This window comes from Miscanthus floridulus, chromosome 1 (assembly GCF_019320115.1).
Source record: "Miscanthus floridulus cultivar M001 chromosome 1, ASM1932011v1, whole genome shotgun sequence".
Classification (NCBI taxonomy): domain Eukaryota; kingdom Viridiplantae; phylum Streptophyta; class Magnoliopsida; order Poales; family Poaceae; genus Miscanthus; species Miscanthus floridulus.
Window position 1 is genome coordinate 69,992,908 of NC_089580.1, and position 18,317 is coordinate 70,011,224.

At 42.2% G+C, this 18,317-nt stretch overlaps 1 pseudogene; it reads right to left on the minus strand.

Moving 5' to 3' along the window:
• Positions 1-10,106: 10,106 nt before the first annotated feature.
• Positions 10,107-16,937, minus strand: LOC136535826 (nucleolin 2-like; annotated as a pseudogene).
• Between the last annotated feature and the right edge of the window lie 1,380 nt (positions 16,938-18,317).

The following is an 18,317-nucleotide window of genomic DNA, read 5'->3' on the forward strand; positions in this document are numbered from 1 at the left end:
GGACCTCCCAATAAGAATAGGCCTAAAAAAATTTGGGTTGCAAAGTCACTTGTTGAGAAAGTCAAGGGCCCTCAACAAGTTTGGGTTCCTAAAGCTTGATCTCTTGTGTGTAGGTGAACTTCAAGACCGGTGAAAGTCATTGGGTAATTGATAGTAGTTGCACACAACATATGACCGGTGATCCTCGTATGTTCATCTCACTAGATGAAGAAGTAGATAGACAAGAAAGAATCATATTTGGAGATAATTCAAAGGGCAAGGTTAAAGGATTGGACAAAGTGGCAATATCAAATGATCATTCAATCTCAAATGTGCTATATGTTGCTTCATTGAGCTTCAACTTGCTATCCGTTGGACAATTATGTGATCTTGGCTTTCAATGCCTATTTATCGAGAAGGAAGTTGTTGTATCCAATAAAGATGATGATCAAGTGATATTCAAGGGATTTAGATATAACAACCTATATCTAGTTGACTTCACCTTCGAAGATGCAAATTTGAAGACTTACCTATTCACCAAAATAACACTTGGGTGGCTATGGCATAGAAGACTTGCTCATGTTGGGATGAGCTCACTCAAGAAGCTAATGAGAATGATTTGGTGAGAGGGTTGAAGGATGTGAAGTTTGAGAAGGACAAGCTTTGTAGTGCATGTCAAGCCGACAAGCAAGTTGTAAATACTCATCCAACTAAAGCTTTCATGTCAACCACAAGAGTGCTAGAACTCCTTCACATGAATTTATTTGGACCGACAACATACAAGAGTTTGGGAGGAAATCTTTATTGTCTTATGATTGTTGATGACTATTCAAGATATACATGGGTATTCTTCCTTCATGACAAATCTAAAGTTGCATCTTGTTTCAAGAAGTTTGCCAAGAGAGCACAAAATAAGTTTGAAGTAAAGCTCAAGAAGATAAGAAGTGACAATGGGAAGGAATTTGACAACACAAACATAGAAGCATATTGTGATGAAGTTGGGATCAAGCATGAGGTCTCTGCAACATATACTCCTCAACAAAATGGTGTAGTTAAGAGAAAGAACTGGACATTGATCACTATTGCAAAAACAATGCTAGATGAGTACAACACCTCCAATGCTCTATGGGCGGAAGCTATCAACACCGCATGCTATACATCCAACCGCCTATTCCTTCAAAAGTTCCTTGGCAAGACACCTTATGAGTTGCTCAATGGAAAGAAGCCGGACGTCTCCTTCTTTAGGGTGTTTGGTTGCAAATGCTACATCTACAAGAAGCGGTAACACCTAAGAAAGTTTCAAAGATGTTGTGATATTAGTTTTCTTGTTGATTACTCATCAAAGTCCAAAGCATATAGAGTATTTAATCATACCACCGGCTTGGTTGAAGGAACATATGATGTGGAATTTGATGAATCTAATGACTCCCAAGAAGCACATGAGAATCTTGATGATATAGGTGATGAACCATTGAGGGAGACTATGAAGAACATTCCTATTGGAGACATCAAGCCTAATGATGATGAAGATGATGTGCAAGTGATTAATCCACCTTCTTCATCAAATATGCCATAAGATGGTGAAAAAGATAGAAGAGTAGAAAATAAAGATACTCATGTCTCCCATGAGCAAATGGTGACACAAGCACAAGGTGTTGATGCTCCACAACCACCCCCTCAAGTGGTTGATAGAAGAAATTCACCTCTACTACAAGCTCATCCACAAGATCTCATCATAGGGAGTCCATCAAAGAGAGTAATGACTCGCTCTCAAAAGCATGCTTCATTTATTAAACATCACTCTTTTGTTTCTTGCTTTGAGCCTACTAAGGTAGAAGAAGCTCTTCAAGATCCGGATTGGATAAACGCCATGCATGAAGAGTTGAACAACTTCACCCGTAATGAAGTTTGGACGCTTGAAGAGCGACCACAAGGTGTTAGAGTCATTGGAACAAAGTGGGTGTTCTACAACAAGCAAGATGATCAAGGCGTTGTTGTGAGGAACAAGGCAAGACTAGTTGCAAAGGGGTTCTCTCAAGTTGAAGGCTTAGATTTTGGAGAGACCTTTGCACCGGTTGCAAGATTAGAAGCTATTCGTATCCTCCTTGCATATGCATCACATCATGAAATGAAACTATATCAAATGGATATGAAAAGTGCATTTTAAATGGCTTTATTAATGAACTAGTCTATGTTGATCAACCTCCTAGATTTGAAGACCCTAGATATCCTAATCATGTTTATAGGTTGTCCAAGGCGTTATATGGGCTTAAGCAAGCCCCAAGACTCCAAGAGCTTGGTATGAGTGCCTTTGGGACTTCCTCATTGAAAAGGGCTTCACCATTGGAAAGGTCAACACCACACTATTCACCAAAAAACTTAATGGATATAGCTTTATTTGTCAAGTGTATGTTGATGATATCATCTTTGGATCATCAAATGAAGATTCTTGCAAAGAGTTTGGTGAATTGATATCGAGATGTCAATGATTGGAGAGCTTACATTCTTTCTTGATTTTTGAGTCAAGCAAATAAGAGAAGGGATTTTCATCTCACAAGAGAAATATACAAATGATCTTCTGAAGAGATTCAAAATGGATAAATGTAAGCCAATCAAGACACCAATGTCAACAAATGGACATCTCAACCTAGATGAGGGAGGTAACATGGTTGATCAAACTCTCTACCGCTCTATGATTGGTAGCTTATTATATTTAACCGCATCTAGGCCTGGCATCATGTTTAGTGTGTGTATGTGTGCTAGATTTCAAGCTAATCCTAAAGAAACTCATTTGATTACTGTTACAAGAATCCTTAGGTATCTTAAGCACATACCAAGCATTGGCCTTTGGTATCCCAAAGGAGCTATATTTGAATTAGTTGGCTATTTCGATTCGGATTATACCGGTTGCAAAGTTGATAGAAAAAGCACATCCGGAGAGTGCCATTTGCTTGGTAGATCACTTGTGTCTTGGTCCTCTAAGAAACAAAATAGTGTGGCTTTGTCCACCATCGAAGCGGAATACATTGCCACGGGTGCTTGTTATGCACAAATACTTTACATGAAGCAAACTTTGCTAGACTATGGTGTAGTTCTAGAAAAAGTACCTATTTTGTGCGACAATGAAATTGCAATAAAACTTGCAAATAATCCGGTTCAACACTCTTACACCAAGCACATAGATATCTGCCATCACTTTTTTAGAGATTATGTTGCTAAGAATGATATTTCACTAGAAGGTGTAAGGACCGATGATCAATTGGCGGATATCTTCAGTAAACCACTAGATGAGGTGACTTTTTGTCGATTGCGGAATGAGCTCAATGTTCTTGATTTTAGCAACTTCACTAGAAAATGAGCTTATGTTGTCCCTTGCATTGCATTGTAATATACAACATGTTTACTTTATGGTAATGCACGTAGAGCTTGTCTAACATGGTTAAGATAACCGTCAAAAAGCGTGTGAAGAAGCTTAACCTTGGATCAAACTTGACAAGCAACTAGAATTACTTTCAAGTATTGCATTGCATATGCATGAATATTGTTTTGTCGTTTCTCTTCAAATCACTCCTTTATTGCCTATTTTCTTAAAAAGAATTATAGCCTAAGGCAAAATACTTTGAAAAATTTGAGGGTTTGAGAGAGGTCACTCACATCAGTCCTAATTGGTGTTTATTTGGATCTTATTAAAGTTGGGACTTGATTGGGAATAAGTAACTTTGAAGATTTGCTGGAAAACAGTGACCGGACGCTACACCAGACTCTGATGTCCAGCGTCCGGTCAGTTCATAGGAGGTGAACCGAGGCTATGATGGAGTGACCGGACTCTACTGTTCAGCGTCTGGTCAGATGGTGTTCCTATGTCCGGTCGAGTGAAGACAATGGAGACAGGTTGGACCAGACTCCGGCTGCGTCCGGTTAGTTATGATCGGACGCGTCCAGTCACAGCTCTAGGGGATTTGGACCTCTATGGAGTCGACCGGACTCTAGGTGGCAGCGTTCGGTCGTTGCCACCGGAGCGTCCAGTTAATAGGAAACGTGCGATTTCTGGATTCTTTTCTCCGTTTCCTTTTCTATCATGGGTGGGCCACCATATAACGTCACTGTGTCATGCCTTTGACCTATTTTGCCCACGCCGACATCGCCGCCTAGCCTCGAGCTCGCCATTGTCCGCGCCCATGCCCTAGCCACCGAATCCGCCAGCGCCGCTCCTACCCCGTGCCACCTGCTCCGTGCCGCCTGCCCATAGTCGCGTCGTCATGCCCTGCACGCGCCGTGCCCACGCCGTCTCCCGTACAGCAGCACCACTCACTGCCCCTCACCACGACCGTGTGCCCTAGAGCCTCCCACAGCACATCAACACTGCCGTGCCACCTCCCTATGTTGTCACCTCGCACCAGCGCCTCCCCTGCCACATTGCTCCACACGCCAGTGCCTACATTGCACCTCCACTGTCGATTCCTCATCGCACTTCGCCAACCCTAACCCTAGCTTTGCAGTGCCGACCCGATGGTTCTCTGTGATCCGTTCCTTGTTCTTTGGTTCACCGGTTCATCAGGTAGCAAGCCATCATTTCTAATTTCGTACCCATTGCTACCTTCTTAGGGTTTCATATCTCTAGATATATATTGAAATTATTCATATATCTGATCTATTCTAACGTGCAGCGAGTCGGTGTTTCTGAGGTCTCATTGGTAGTTGTCAGTCAACTTGGGGCCAAGCTCACGAGTACAGATTGAGGCCAAGCCTCAGAAGTGACAGTTGGCAGTTGATTCTTGTCAGTGCAGTCATTCTTTTTAGCTCCATCAGATGGCTCATGTCAAGAATGTCGGAGGTGGTCCCGGTGATGAGGATCCAAGGCCCTCGCCTCGCCTGCCTTCTGAGGCAAAAGGCAAGGCGACGAAGAAGCTCACGTCAAAGAAGCGGAAGTATGCAGATGCAGATACAGCGAGAGCAGCCATAGTTGCACCCACCGCAGAGCTTGCTGAGAGAGGAGGTGCTTGGAGTGGTGTAGTCATTGCAGATCAGCTTTCACCTGCTTAGAGGGCCGCTGTCTAGGAGGTTGAGCATCGTCATGGTGGTCCAGCTAGGACAGCCATGGTTGGAGGACAACGTGTCACTATTGATGAGAGTCCATCTCAGGGGGAGTCACAGCAGTAGGCACAACAGACAGAGTAGACTCAGGAGGGAGTACAGTTAGAGGAGACAGAGCAGGCACCTTAGCTATAGTTACGCCGCTCTGGTCATACTCGCACTTAGGTGACACCGAGGCCAGAGACACATAGGAGGGTCCTCGTCCACCTCTGAGACCACAGGGTCCGCCTTCAGTGACTCATCTAGATTTGAGGGCCGCCACGGCCAAGCAGGTGCAGCAGCTCAGGTTCATTTAGTTTGAGGAGTGGTTTCCGCCGAGGCGGGATGAGCATGCATCAAAGGGCTTCTACACACCACTGTAGGAAGATTTTTATAATGCATATCTTAACAATGGGGCAGCATTTAGGTCTCAAAGGGTGTGCAACATTGAGTCTATTGTAGCAGCAGCTGGAGAGCATATTTGACCTTTCCTATCTTACTTGCCAGGGCTGATAGACTTACTCGAATGGACAGGCTTATATGTTCTATCTTGGGTCCATGAGTTCTATGCTACACTTTGGATTGACCCACAACATAGATTTATACACTTTGCATTCAGAGGCAGAGATTACAGGCTGATGAGCTTTAGGGTCAGGGAGATTCTCAGGCTTCAAGAGCAGCCTGTCCGGCTACATGAGGTTTGCTATGGATAGACAGTGCCTCCCAGATGCCATCATGGCGGTATGGTGCCTCCTACAGATTTGGTCCGCCATTGCTTCATAGAGCCATTCGGCGAAGGGTCGAGCAAGACACCCAGTGACCTCACTCCTATAGCTAGAGTGCTTGATGCTATCATGAGGAGGACACTGCTTCTGAGGATGGGATGTCGTGAGAGATTGACTCGCATTCAGTTGTGGCTTCTGAACTCTCTGATGCAGCAGACTATATTTGATATTTGGGATCTCTTACTATTTGAGATGGAGGATACTATTGTAGAGGGGTTCAGAGGTCACCGATAGTTGCCCTATGCTCACTGGGTTATATTCTTGATTCACAAAGTAGTTACAGTGAGGCCACCAAAGATGTCAGATGCTCCATCGTAGCAGGCCGAGTGCACCTAGCCAGTCACGCCGTCGCCTAGAGGTGCCTAAGACTGTAGTACAACAGGATGAGACTATTAGGGGTATAGCAGCTACAGAGGAGGAGGAGCCTGATGCTCAGTAGGAGGAGATGGTTGAGAGCGACCCTAGTGATAGTACTAATGATGACTACCAGGACATCCCTCATATGCCTCCATGATGATATGACCATAAGGCTAGTAGCTCCAGTTCAGCTCCACCTACATCGCAGACAGACCCCGTTCTCCTTGCTATACTTGAGCGGATGAGACAGGATCAGGCTCGCTAGGCCTAGGAGACCGCTACTACATTTGCATAGTTTCAGGCCAGACACGATGAGTTTCAGCAATAGCAGCAGGCGATCCAGCAGCAGCAGCAGGCTATACAGCAGCAGCAGCAGGCCATGCATCAGCAGTAGCTCCTCATGCAGCAGTAGTTACTCAGATTTATGCAGCATGTCGTCTCTGTTATTGGAGCTCCACCGCCACAGCATACACCTCAGCTTGGTCAGCCTACCACCACTTCATAGACTCCAATTGTATAGCCTAGTGGACTTCAGAGTTAGGGATAGACTGCTACTCAGTTTGCTTCACCTATAGAGCAGGTGTCCTAATGGTTTGCCTCACCAGTGTTAGCCCCGTAGTTCACACCTTTTCAGATGGGCTTCACACCGACTCAGACTTCCTCGCTACTTGTGCCAGATACTACAGTCTCCAGGAGCTTGCCTAACTCTTTTGTTCTTATTGTCAAAAGCTTATATGAACCAAGCATGTTAAAAACCTCATCTCTTTCGCATACTCGAGGTGGTATTGTCATCAATCACCAAAAAGGGGGAAATTGAAAGCATCTAGGCCTCTAGTTGAGTTTTGGTGATTAATGATAATACGTGATTACTATGACTAACATGTATTTTATAGAGGCAATTAAGTTAGGTCACGGTAATGAAAATTGATTGAGCAATCATGGTTGTCATGCCCCTACGATAAAAATTGTTTCAGTTTTCAAAGGATGGACGACAAGGTTAAGGATGGTCTAGTTCTAAGTGTCGTTTGGTGTTGAAGAGACATTTAGAGTAGTTTAAGACTTTGTTTTTCTTTGGCCGTACTATTAAGAGGAGTATGGACGGGTAGCTTGACCTAGGTGAGTCTAGTGGGTTAGGTGTGGTGCACACTTATTAAAATTAGCACTAGGTAGCTCCAAAACAGCCCTTAGATCAATTGGAGCAAACTTCATTCACAGATGATTGCGAGATAAAAGTGAATGGAGGGTCAAATGCTGACCAGACGCTAGTTCTAGTGTGACCGGACGCTGGTGCAGAGTCTGGTTAGTTTATTTGATCAAGGTGAAGTCGTCTGGTGCGATCGGACGCTATGAGGTGAGCGACAGGACGCCAGGTGCCAGTGTCCGATCGACTCCAATAAGGTTCCAAAGAGAAAAATCATGACCGGACGTGTTCAGTCAGTGCTGACCGAATGTTGTCCAGCGTCCGGTCACAACTTAAATACTAGGTTTTGGGGTGAACTAACCGGTGCGTCCGGTCAACTTGACCGAAGCGTCCGATCATCCCGTAGAGGCACATAACGGTTCGTTTTGAATGAGGGGTTATAAATACTTCCTCTATTTACTCAAGGGATGACTTTTGCCCATTCCAACAACTGAGAAACACCCTTAAAAGTGCTAAAAAGAGCAAGATCCTAGTGAGGTGATTGAGATTTGAGAATCCAAGAGTGAAACCTCATTAGTGAAAGCAAGAGTAGCAAAGTGTGCATCCACCCTTCTCATTAGGCTTGTCCTGGTCAAGTGAGAGTTCATGCTTGTTACTCTTGGTGATCGTCATCACCTAGATAGTTTGGTGGTGATTGAGAGTTTGGTGATCATCCGGCTGAGCTTGTGAATAATCCAACTCAAGTTGTAAGCCGTTGTGGGTGATTTACCGCGATGGAGTATCAAAGAATCAACCCGTAGAGAGCACTTATCCTTGCACGGATCAAGGGGGAGCTACACCTTGCGCGGGTGCTCCAACGAGGACTAGTGGGGAGTGGCGACTCTCCGATACCTCGGCAAAACATCGTCGTGTTTCTCCTTCTCTCTTTACTTTGAGCATTTGCTTTGAGCAATTCAATTCTTGTCTTTATATTCATAGAACTGTCATGCTAGAGTGGATTGAAACTTAGGTTTAATTATTGCAAAGAAATTTAGAATTAGCCTAATTCACTCTCTCTCTTGGACATCTTGATCCTTTCACCGTGGCCAACGGGGCATAGCTTGGTTACGCTATTTTTTCTGTCCGTGTCGGTTAAGGATCGTCCGTTGTTGTGGATGATAGTGAGGTCACAGACTTATTATTCTGAGCAAATATTTGCTTATGGGAGCGGGAAGGCTCGTTGCTCTCTTATCTGGAGTTCTGGCTCTTTCTAGACCGACTGATTAGAGGTGGGGATGGTGGAGGTCTAAGCACTACACTGAGTCTAGGACTTAGGAGTGGGAGCATAGAGTCCAAGTTTAGACGGGGGCCTGGACTCCTTGATAGGAGAGTGATGGGTTGGTCTTGCTCGTGCCTGGGGTACAAGTAGGACGTGTGTTTCGGGATACCTAGCTAGGATACATTGGTTCGTGAATCACTGTGTGATACGGTACGACTAGACTATGGTCTAGCACCGTAGTAAGAACTGAAAGATGAAAGGGGATAAATGAATCTGATTGCTCAACTCTTGCTTGAAAGTAGAACATGTGCTTACATAGAATGGTTAGTTAATGAAAAAATTATGACTGCTAATAAAACATATACATAAGGATTCACTACTAATAGTGCTTTTCGTAAAAAGAAAAACCAGCAAATCATAAAGCTTATCATATCCTTTGGAGTCGAAAAATTATTTCCACTAATCGGGTAAGGCTTGCGAATACATTGTGTACTCAGGGTTTATTTACCCCTATTGTATGTGTAGCTTGAGGAGTGGTTGTTGTGTGGAGGATTCTTCTGGTGGGCATAGACGGATCCTTGTATCTTATCATTAGATGTTTATTTCAATTCCGTTGTTTAAATTCTGCACTCTGAACTTGGTATTGTAATAATGTATTTCCGAGAATTCTTGTTGTATGAAATAAACTAAGTATTGTAAAATTGTTCTCGTTATTGGATTCTGGATGAAAAACGTGTATTGTTCGAGTTCTTTCTCGGAGTGTGCTCGACGGAACCGCCTAGTGTAGCTTATTTTCGGTGTGCTTAGTGTCTAGTGAAAGACGAGCGTATCCGAAGATGTGTTATTTCGGACGGTTTTACCACAAAGAGCCCATGCGGTGCTACCAGCCCTGCCGCGATGGCCAGCCAGGCTCGCCAAGGATGTTGACTGCAACACTGGTAGCCCTGCCGCAATAGGACAGTATATTTTGGCCCAGCCAAAGGAGTTAGACATTGTTTAAATCTAGGGTGTAAAGTTTTAGGGTGTCACATCGGGTGTTACATGAAGGTATCGCATGGGGTATTCGGATACTAATAAAAAACAAATTATAGAATCCATCAGTAATCTGCGAAACGAATTTATTAAGCCTAATTAATCCGTTATTAGCACATGTGTTACTTTAGCACCACATTATCAAATCAGACTTAAAAGATTCATCTCATAAATTAGTCGCAAACTATACAATTAGTTATTTTTTTAATCTATATTTAATACTCCATACATATCTAAATATTTGATGAGATAAAAAATAAATTTTAAAGAAAAAACTAAACAAGAGACCTTAGTTACAAAAGGAGGTGGAATACGAAAATTAAAAATTCTAAAAATAATTGGGCGATTGGTTCCTCGATTCTTATAATCATTCGTTCATTGCGATGCGGTGACGTGCGACAAAAGCATGTTCTATCGCAGAAATTCAAAGGCCAAAAACATACGAACTCGCCGCTTCTCATATATTATAAATAAATCACGTCTTCGATATAACTTCATAGCTCCAAATGTAAAAAATGGTAAAACAATTGTCAAAATTATCAAGCAAACAAAGCAGTACAGCCTCCAATAGGAGAAACAGATAACAGAAGTCTGAAAGGTACAATATAGTTTGCGTTTCACTATAATCTCCAGCCTTGGATCTTCAATCGTCATCACCAAATGTAGTCTTCTTTCCTGCAAAATTTGAACCACAGTTCCAAATCAAGGAGACACAACAAACGTAACTCCAACTAGATACAAATCAATCTGGCAAAACAATTATTAACCCAAGCAATTGTTTACCTGTACTAGGGGTACCAGCGGTCTGTCTGAAAGGCATACCCCGGCCACCACGGCCTGTGTCACCCCGGCCACCACGGCCTCCAAATCCACGCCCACGGCCACCACCACGCCCCCTGTCACTCCTTCCTCCTCTGCCACCACGCCCACCACTGAAGCCACCGTCCCTGTTGTTATCAGGTCTCGGCTTCGCTTCATCGACATACAAGCTGTAGCCACCAAGGTCGGTTCCATTCAGCTCATATGCTTTATTCAAGGAATCTGGGTCCATGAAATCCATGTATGCCATCCTGCAAACCGAGCACAGCGTCGTGTCAATGAGTCAACAACAAGAATGGAGACTTCTTCAGATGATGACATTCCAAAAGAAACTATATAATATCAACACTCCTGAACATCTTGCTGAAAAAAATAAGGCTCTAACCTAAGTACTCTCTCTGTCCCAAATTATAAGTCATTCCCACTTTCCGGAGAGTCAAAGCATCTCAAGTTTAACTAAATTTATATAGTAAAAAAATAACATTTATGAACCAAATAAGTATCATTAGATTCTTCATCAATTATATTTTCATAGCATACCTATTTGATGTCATAAATCTTTGTAATTCTCTCTATAATTTTGATCAAACTTGAGATATTTTGTACTCTCTAAAAAGTTGGAATGACTTATAATTAGGGACGGAGGGAGTATAAAAGAATGATATGTTAAGAGCCAACTAACCCTTTGCTTGCACCAGTGTCATAATCCTTTGGAATTGAAATACGGGTAATCTCTCCACATAAGCCAAAATGTTGTTGGAGAGCACTCCGGATCTGGCGAAGGAATACCATCATCAGATATATAATGTAACAAGACATGGTTCAACATAACACAAACACAATGATAAGTGGATAAAAAAAGGAAATTCAAATTACCTGGTCCTCTCCACCAGACGTGTCAAAGCCCTTAATAAATACAGTGTTGCCTGACCTCTGAGCAGACTTCCTGAATGAACCTATTGTCCTTCCTGAGCAATAGACAAAATTATGGCCATACTGAATAATTGGTAACAGCTAACAGCAAAAATTTCATAAAAGCATCCCCTACTGAATAACCACAGCACAGTAAATAAGATAGAGAATAACCCGCTGCTAGGAGTGTATGCACCCCTCTCGACAGCTATGTCGATCCTTAGAGGACGCCCCATCAGGTCATGACCAATAAATTCAAGTGCCTAAAACGAAGAAAGAGTTCCAAGTGTCAGAACTTCCTCGCAAGTGGCATTAAATATAACTTGATGGAGAGAGGCGGTCTGCTCTTGTGACAGTTTAACTAATAACAGAACTTGCTAGTATCCAATAGAACTTGATGGCAGTGACCAGTGAGGTGTTTTGCTCCTTTAACAGTTGAACTAAGCAGCATATATATTAAAAAAAATAATCAAGGAGATTGTTCACCTTTTGAGCAGCTTCAACAGTAGCGAATTCAACATGTCCATAACCCTTGAAACTCCCATCATCAAAAGTAGACAAACGAACATCTACAACTTCGCCAGCCTCCTCAAAAAATTCCTTACTACAGCATGTGGAGAAATGGTGTTAGTGGCAACACATTTGGAAAAAAATAAATTGGCACATTTAACAAACTTACACTTGTTCACGCTCTATACTATAGGCTAAATTCCCAACAAAAATAGTCTTTGAACCAGTAGCCTGACTTTGGCTTTTGGCAGGAGTTTTGGGCTGAAAAGATAAGACAGTTGTCAAACATCCATTTAATGTTTATTAAGTAGATAAAATTAGAGAATGGCATAGATCGCAGAATACCTCATTACATGCCAACTTTTGCGTAGTGTCTACAGAAGTTTCCTGAGAATCAAAGAAACTGTTATATCCCAACTAAAAAGATGCACAGGTAACTCAGTAGCAAATTATGCAAAATTACAACCATTCCCTTAATTTTAGAACAAAAGGCTTCAAAAGCCAAACCTTTTTCTTAGGAGTTTTAGTTGGTTCACTTTCCTCCTCATCGTCAGAGCTTTCATCCGAACTTCCATCATCTTCATCGCTGCTGCTTTCTTTCTTTGAAACCTTAGTGGCAGCCTTGGCAGCACCAGAAGGTGCAGAATTCTGCAAGTACAAGAAACAGTAAAAAGGTGAGATAATCTTCAAAAGGCAGAGGTCTGACACGAAGAAACAGTACCTTAGACTTCTTTTGTGGAGGCTCCTCGTCACTTTCATCAGAACTCTCATCAGAGCTGCCATCAGATTCGTCGCTGGACTATAGAGAGAGAGAGAGAGTTTCTATTGAGTCCAATGTAATATGTACAAGAGCAGACAACTGAAACGCAAAAAGTATACTCCCACCATTTATTATAGCAGGTAGTACTTTGATACAAAAAGTTCAGAATTAGTTTTGGGCATTTATTCGAGTATTAATCAACATGATACATAAAAGCATTTTGAAATACGAAACAACTATTTTGTACAATAAATATAGTAGCAATTTGATTGTAGGTTGACCTTTATCAAATCAAAATACAACTTATTAAAGTGGCAGAGGGAGTATGAGTCAAAAAACAAGATTTTACAAGAGAGCATACTTCTTCATTCTTCTTATTTGTTGCTAGAGGCCTTTTCGCAGGGACAGTAGGTTTTTCAGGCTGTAAAGACGAGGAAGAATTAAAAACTACACAATAAAAAATTAACATGAGTGGAGAAGAAAGTGCCACCTACTTCATCAGAATCAGAATCTGACTCTGAGTCAGAATCTGAGCTCCCACTAGATTCCTCCTCCTTTTTAGGAGCAGCAGCCTTGGCAGGCTGTACTGTTTTAGCATTATTATCCTGGCAAATATAAAATGAAGCTTTTTAAGAAGTGAATTAAGTTTGAAGACTCTTAAAGTTTTGTAGTAAGGTGACTACCTCATCCTCGGACTCAGAATCACTATCAGAATCAGAACTGTCACTGGATACTTCCTTTTTCTTGGCCACTACTGGAGCTTTAGCAGGAATATCCTACAGATATTGTTTGTGTCAGGGTTACTACTGATAAATTATGTTTGACAAAGAATAGCTATCGAAGATGCATGAATCAAGAAATAAGTGCAACATATGAATCCACAAATTAATTACATCTTCTGATTCATCATCATCAGAATCACTGTCAGAGCTATCAGATTCTTGGGTCTTCTTTTGCACAGAGGCAACCGGAGGCTTCTTTAGGTTAGCAGCAGGTTTCTGAAAAGCAAGAAAGCGAGACAAATGTCAGTGAAACCAGGAAAAAAGAAACCAAGGTAAGCTTGATTGGAGATTACTGACTGCAGTAACCCTGCATAGAAATTACACGGTGGTGCCTGATTGTACATACATGGGTTTATCTCTACATGTGTTCCTCTATTATTTTTAGATATATGAAACTTATAGCTGCCTAATTTTACAAAGAAACAGAAAACATTATATTATACAAATTTAATTGCCTCCTATGCACATTAGTTTAGCAAATACTCCCTCCAGTCCCATTTCTAAGCGTGATTGGAGATTACTGACTGCAGTAACCCTGCATAGAAATTACACGGTGGTGCGTGATTGTACATACATGGGTTGTATCTCTACATGTGTTCCTCTTTATCATTTTTAGATATGAAACTTATAGCTGACTAATTTTACAAATAAACATAAAACATTATATTATACAAATTTAGTTGCCTCCTATGCACATTAGTTTAGCAAATACTCCATCCAGTCCCATTTCTAAGGCGTGAAACGTAAGATACAGATACCAAGACGCTGGTGCAGAACATTGCGCTCGTGCATAGGATGATTTACGCTTTGACAGGTCCCGCAGCGAATTAGCCACGTCGCGCTTAATAAGTGGTTAGCCTCCAAAAGATGACGTTCCGACTTCTTTCTCTACAGGATTGGTGCATGGCGCCATGCAAATAACTCTTGGCTTCAAAGACATTAATTCCTGCGCTTAATGACTCTTTGGATACCGCATGCGCCTTATATAATAGTCTTTTCTCCAAAACTCACATATGCCTTGGAAAACAGGCTGGAGGGAGTAGCACATCTTGTCTTCTTTTAGAGAGGTGTCCATAGCAGGAGTGAATCCAGCCCTTGTTATCAGGGTCAATGCACCCAAACGGAATTCTGTAATTCTTTAGCTAACATATTGTTCTTGCTCATGTTAACCTCACTAATTTATTTGAGCTGACCCTGGTGACATTGTGAGCTGGCTCATAGGACATCTCATGGTTAGAAGGGTACTATTTCATTCATCTATGTCAGTGTGTGCGTGCAGTGTGGGCGCTCAAGATGCACAAAAAAGAAAATTAACAGGATGCAAACCATCATTTAACACATAGCAGATGTAAAAAAAAGGATGCAAATGATTCATAGATGTAAAGAAAAATCCAAGAATAAGGATTCAAAAACCATTCAGGATTTAGCTCGCAAGATAGAATAGGAAACAAATACTTACTTCATCCTCATCTGAGCTACTGTCGGAGCTGCTGCTATCATGCTTAACCTGTTTTGAACCATTACTAACAGCTGTGACAGGCTTCTTTGAAAGGACAGTGGGCTTTTTTGCAGGTTCCTCATCAGAACTGCTATCATCACTGTCACTGCTGTCATCACTGTCGCTACTACTGGCAGCTGGCTTATTTGAACCGGCAACTGGTTTTTTGGAAGGTTCCTAATTTAAGGAAAAATAAGTTTGTGTGTTGGTAAGAAGAAAGCCCCAAAAGCAAGTGGGCAATGCTTACATCATCTGAGGAGCTCTCAGAGCTGCTGCCATCACTGGACTCCTGTTTAGCAGGTTGTGTACCTTTCTTTGGTTGAATGACCTTTTTTGGCTGGACCTTAACCTGCAAACATGTCCTTTTTCTAGAAAGAAGTTTCCAATAGAAATCAAATGAAAAGCCAAAATTTCATTCATACACTAGCTTCCTATTAAGCACAAGAGGAACTGCAAACTGATGTCATTAAACAAGTAATTTTTCTTTATTAGTATATATCAAGGGAAAAAACAAAAGGTGCAAAACCATGTTGCTTTTCAAACACCGTTGCAATTGACAACAAAGGTATAGACAACGAGCAAAACTACAATGCAAACATCTAACAAACAATTGATGTTAAATCTCAGTTTTTCGATATTTGGATGATCATATCCAGGTACAAAAGAGTGATAAGGATTTTTTTTTTTACCTTTTCCTTGATGACATACATTTTTATGCAATTGGTTGCTTTAAAAATAGCATAAAACTTGTCTCACATATTCAATAAAGGAATTGCAACACCAAATAGATAAGTAATGACTCTACTGCAACTGCTAGCTCTTGAGTCTAAGAGTATCAGAGAAAATAAATAAAATCAATTGGTAGCACAAAGAATATAGTAACAATAAAAACACTATCATACAATCAATTGTGAGATTGTGACATAGTGAAGCAAAGCGATCTCCAGAGTTCAAGCATATAGCTTATGATTTTAACTAAGGGGAAACATGAGCCAAAAGTGAAGAACGTGATAGCACCTCCACTTCAGAATCTGAAGAATCCTCCTCAGAGTCAGAGCTGCTGCTCTCAACTTTCTTTGGAGGGGGCTGCTTCTTAACCGGCACCTCCACTTCAGAATCTGAAGAATCCTCCTCAGAGTCAGAGCTGCTGATCTCAACTTTCTTTGGAGGGGGCTGCTTCTTAACCGGCACGGCCTTTTCAGATGCAGTCTTTTGCTTCTTGGCACTCACGGCCTTCTCAATCTCATCTTCTGCATTTCTCTTCCCTGCTCATTAAGATTAAAAAAACTCTTGTGACACTGTGATAAGTGTGGTACATACAAAGCAACAAGACAGAAACATAACCAGCAAGTATTCCAATGCAACAAAGAGCTATCAAAAGCCTTACCCTTCTTTACAGATTTCCCCTCTGGAACTGAGACAGCAACAGGTGCGGCCTCAACACTGGACTTCTTGCTTGACTTACCCATAATGCCTCAGCTAAGCTCTACAGAAAAGGAAATGGAGGCACTAATTTAAGAATAACGCATATAACAATACTAATACAAGCACATGCACAACAGCAACAACATATATGAATATGGCCATCCTAACAGAGGCAGAAGACGGATAAATTTAGTCCCACTACCTCGTCAATATTTGTCAATTTAACATCGGATGAAACATAAGAACTCCCAATTTATTCGAGGTAATTAGTCAGCCCCGTACACACAAGGTAGTAAAATGATAAAAGAAAAATATCAGCAGGTCATATTGGGCAAGAGGCAAGACTCGCGCTCCACCACGCACGCAGCAAATAAGCAAACCGGCAGCGAATAGGATGGATTGGAGAGAGCTAAGCGTTCGTATTCGAGGGCTCGCAGAGACGCAATGATCCCGCGGAATCAACAATAAACCAAACACTTCATCAAGGGCCAAGGTTCCTTACCGAACGTAGGGGATCGGAACGACGGCGTTAGAAGAGGTAGGAGGTGAAGGATCGGGCGGGCGGGCAGCGGCGGCGGCGGCGCAGGGGGATGGGTAGGGTTTCCGGCGGCGGGCCGGAAGGGTTTTTGATGGGTTTGGGCAGTGGCGCCCGGCATTTATACGAGGCAGAAGAGAAGCGCTCATTTTGCATTGCGTCCCCACGATTTTATGTAAATATATATGAAATTCACAGGGAGTGAAATGTAAAGTGGTTAGATATTTTCGTAGCCTGGGGCAGTGGGCTTTTTGGGCCAGATACGGTATGGTTTCACGGTGTGTGCAGTGCAGACGAAGGACGCGTTTGTTTTCTTCGATCAACGCCGTGCTATCTTGCTGAGCGAGTTTAAGCTACGCTGGTAGTTTTCTTAATAAAGGAATAACAACTTAACAAGGTCTCTATATCCACGGATAAATGTGTATATATATAGCCAAAATATATAGACCACAGTAGCACTTAGGCTAGTTTGGTTTCCTTACCTATATGTCTTGGGTTTTGTACTAGTAAGACTGGGCATATTTGGTTTGTGCTAGTAAGACTGGGCATATTTGGTTTGTGCTGTAACTTGACACTTCAAACCTTCGGTAACCTTGGCTGCCACTGAAAGTTCTGCGAATAAAATTAAAGCCACACTCGTACCAAAGTTTGACAAAAAAAAAAGATTACGAAACATGGGACAGGGTGCTAAGAAAGTGTGGCACATCATAGTTCTGACAGCGAACCAAATAGTTGTTTAAAAAAATAGTGGCACGGCGTGGTCCTGACACCCTTGTGAGCATCAACATCATAAGCATCCTTGCATTCGAAATCAAATAATTAGAAACGGAACTCTGCATTCAAACTCCTCACTGTGGGATCGACGTAGTCCGCCAGCACCACCGGACCATCCGTCAGTCCATCTGCACGCACTGACAAGTTTAGACTCGGTTAGTAAGCAACCGACACCACCGGAGAGTCTGCCACCACGACGGACTGTCCGATAGGATCGTCCCATACAGAAATGTGAGGTGTCATTTTGAGAGTCACTTGGTCCCACACATCACCACAGCTGTCCAATTCATGGAAGCACCAAAGCAGAGCAATCACCAGTTCACTCACTCTCACACTCTCACTCTCTCTAGTTCATCTCTCTCTCTACTCTCTCACACACTCAAGGAAGGAAGAGGATAATGAAAGGAAGAGAAAGGAGAAGAGATTGTAGCTTGGAGGCAGCAAGAGATGGCCGTGGAGATCACCTAAAGGTCATCGTCCACAAGAAGTAGGGTTAGAAAGGGGGATGAGCCCTGTCACCCTTGCCATAAGGAGCTATGAGGAAGAAGAGTCAAGAAGAAGAGGATTTTGAGTCACCAAGAAGGAGATCCAGCTGCTCCATCACCTTGGAGAGCTTGGTATCTTGTTTTTGCAGCCCTTGGTGAAAGCTCTAGTTTAGTTTTGATGAATTAATGAAA